Below are 3,490 nucleotides of genomic sequence, written 5' to 3'. Positions count from 1 at the left end.
TGAGATCAGTTCTTGTTTTTCTGAGAAACACAACTTGATTCTTAAATCAGGTGTGTACAGGCGGCCCTGTGCGCCCGTGTGTTTCACATCTGCACATTCACCTGAGGATGGAAAACACCCGGAAAAAAAAATGGTGCCTGTACTGAACACCCTTGACGCTATTCCCTAAGCAAGACAGCATAACCAAGATTCATGTTGTATTAGGCAGCCTAAGTCATCCAGGAGTGATTTGAAGTATATACGAGGATGTGTGTAGGTTCTAGGCAAATATTACACGTTTTTATAGAAGGCATTTGAGCTTCTGTAGAATTTAGTATCTGCCACCCCAGATATCAGAGATGACTATTTTGTTTGATGAAAATAAAACATAATATATTTTTTTAAAAGAGTCACACACAGAAATAAGGAAAAGCAGAGAGAGAGAGACAGAGAGAGAGAGAGACAGAGAGACAGAGAGACCGAGAGACAGAGAGACCGAGAGAGAGGTCTTCTATCTGCTGGTTCACTCCCCAATTGGCTGCAATGGCCAGAGCTGCGCCGATCTGAAGCCGGGAGCCAGGAGCTTCTTCGGGTCTTCCATGCAGGTGCAGGGGCCCAAGGCTTTGGACCATCTTCTACTGCTTTCCCAAACCATAACAGAGAGCTGGATTGGAAGTGGAGCAGCTGGGTCTCAAACCTGCACACTTATGGGATGCTGGCACTGCAGGCAGTGGCTTTACCCACTGTGCCACAGCACCAGCCCCGAAAATAAAACAATTTTTTAAAAAAGAAGACATGCATTCCATGTAACTCCCCAGCCTATTGACTCTTAGGGGAGTTTCTTGGTGGAGTTTCCTAGTGCCTCCTCCAAACCTCCACACCAACACTTGTAGTTACTTTTCCCCCGGAACTCTTGACTGTGCACTTGACCGAGAAAACATCTATGGCAGACAACCTCAATCCTTTCTCAGTATATGCGGAGACCTCTTTCCTTAAAACGAGCATCAGGATAATCAGTGATGACGAGCTGATCCCAGAGTCAGATCCGGGTTTAGATCCCAGCTTTGTCATTGACTGCATGACCACATGCATCTCATAACCACTCTACACACCGTCCCCCACCCTGAACGTCACCCCAGTTTCATTATCTGTAACAAAGGAATAGTAATGGCACTGAAATCTAGGAGTGTATGAAAATTAAGAGTTAATTTTTTTAATATACGTTTTTCATTTTATTTCAGGGAGAGGAAGAGAGAGAAAGAGGAAGGGGGGAGAGAGAGAAAGAAAGAGGAAGGGGGGGGGGAGAGGTTCTCCTAATGCTCCCAACAGCTGGGGCTGCATCAGGCTGAACCCAGTCCCTCGGAACTTCATACTGATCTCCCATGTGGATGATGCGGACCCAGTACTTGTGCCGTCACTGGTGCCTTCTAAGCTGAGCATTACCAGGAAACTGTATGGGTCAGATGTGGAATGGTCAGGACTCCAGGTACTCCCCCATGGGGAGCAGGCTGCCAAAGCAGACACTTAACTCATGGGCCACATGCCTGCCTTGGAAGAATTAATATTTTTACAATGCTTAGAAAAGTTCCTGACCTGTTAAATAGATAAAATTTCATGAGGAGGTAGTATCCTTTTTTTTTTTTTTTTAAGTATTTGCTTATTTGGAAGTTTGAGGCACAGAGAGGGGCAGATACAGAGGAAGAGGCAGAGAGAGAAAGAGAGAGAGAGAGAGAGAGGAGAGCGCTCGTGCACATGTGAGAGAGTCTTCCATCTGCTGGTTCACTCCCCAAATGACTGCAAAAGCCAGAGCTGGGCCAGACCAAAGCCAGGAGCCAGGAGCTTCATCCATGTCTCCTACGTGGGTGCAGGAACCCATGAGCTTGGGCCATCTTGCCCTGCTTTCCCAGATGCATTAGCAGGGAGCTGGATTGGAAGTGGAGCAGCTGGGACTTGACCTGGTGTCATATGGGATGCTGGCACTGCAGGTGTCAGCTTTACCCACTATGCCTCAGTGCTGGCCCTGGTAGTATCCTTTCTTGAGAAAGTATTTAATACCCCATGTTATTTTATTTATTTATTATTTATTTATTTTGTTATTGTACAGGCAGAGTTAGACAGTGAGAGAGAGAGAGAGAGACAGAGAGAAAGGTCTTCCTTCCGTTGGTTCACCCCACAAATGGCCACCACGACCGGCGCTGCGCTGATCTGAAGCCAGGAGCCAGGTGCTTTTTCCTGGTCTCCCATGCGGGTGCAGGAGCCCAAACACTTGGGCCATCCTCCACTGCCTTCCTGGGCCACAGCAGAGAGTTGGACTGGAAGAGGAGCAACCAGGACTAGAACTCCGCTGCTGGTGGAGGGTTAACCAAGTGAGCCCCAGCGCCGGCCCCAGCCCCATGTTACCATGAATTCAGTAATGTCATATAAACCAACTGGCATTTTAGCACACCAAGACATGCACAATTTGCAGACAGCACATCTGTGGGAGATGCTAAAGTTGTACAATTGGCCCTCTGTTTATGTGGACTCCACAGGTATGGATTCAACTGACCATAGAAGAAAAATATTTTGTGGAATTGCTTCTGTACTGAACATGGGCAGACTTTTTTCCTTGCCATTATCACCTAAACAAAATAGCACAGCAACTCTCTACATAGCACTTACATTGTACTGGGTATTATAAGTAACCTAGAGATGAATTTCAAGTATACGAGAGGATTGGATAGGCTATTTGCAAATACTGCACTCTTTTATGTAAAGGATTTGAGCATCCTTGGATTTTGGTAACCATGGAGATACTGAGAGATGCTGTACTCATCAGTCTACAGAGACCATTCAATGTGCCTGTGAATTTTGCAATAAATCTGAGGAGTTCTGGGGTTCACAGTGCACACACCCAGTCCATACATTGTTCCTGAATGTTTGCCAGGTAGCACCCACTAGTGCCATTTGAAACCGATTAGAATCCACCCAAGATTTTCCTTGGAAGCTACATTAATACACCAATATGATATTCTCCCTCTCCCCACCAGAAATGTGGCCCAACGTTACCCAGTAAACAAAATCAACACATACTGCACGAGTTTGGCACCCTGGAAATTCAACGTAAGAAATTATTGACTAGAGTGCTGGGAGGCATGCTTAGAATGCAATTATAATTGGGGAAGCATACATTTAATTTACTACATGACTTTGCTATGACTTGACATTTTGATCTCCTAAAATTTTTTTGCATTTTATTTGAAAGAGATACAGACAGACAGAGACAGAAAGAATCATCTTTTTTCTTCTGGTTTACTTCCCAAAAGGCAACAGTAAGTGCTGGGTCCAGCTAAATCTTGAAGTCCAAAGCTCAGACCAGGTCTCCCACGTGGGTGGCAGGAACCCAAGTACTTGAACCATCACCTGCTTCCTTTAAGAATCTGCTTTGGCAGGAAGATGGATCAGAAGCAGATGAGCCAGGACTTGAGTGGGACCTGGGTGTCCCAGGTGGCAACTTAACTGCTGTGCCAAA

Source organism: Oryctolagus cuniculus, chromosome 9 (assembly GCF_964237555.1).
Source record: "Oryctolagus cuniculus chromosome 9, mOryCun1.1, whole genome shotgun sequence".
Lineage (NCBI taxonomy): Eukaryota > Metazoa > Chordata > Mammalia > Lagomorpha > Leporidae > Oryctolagus > Oryctolagus cuniculus.
Note: the sequence above shows the minus strand (reverse complement) of the source record.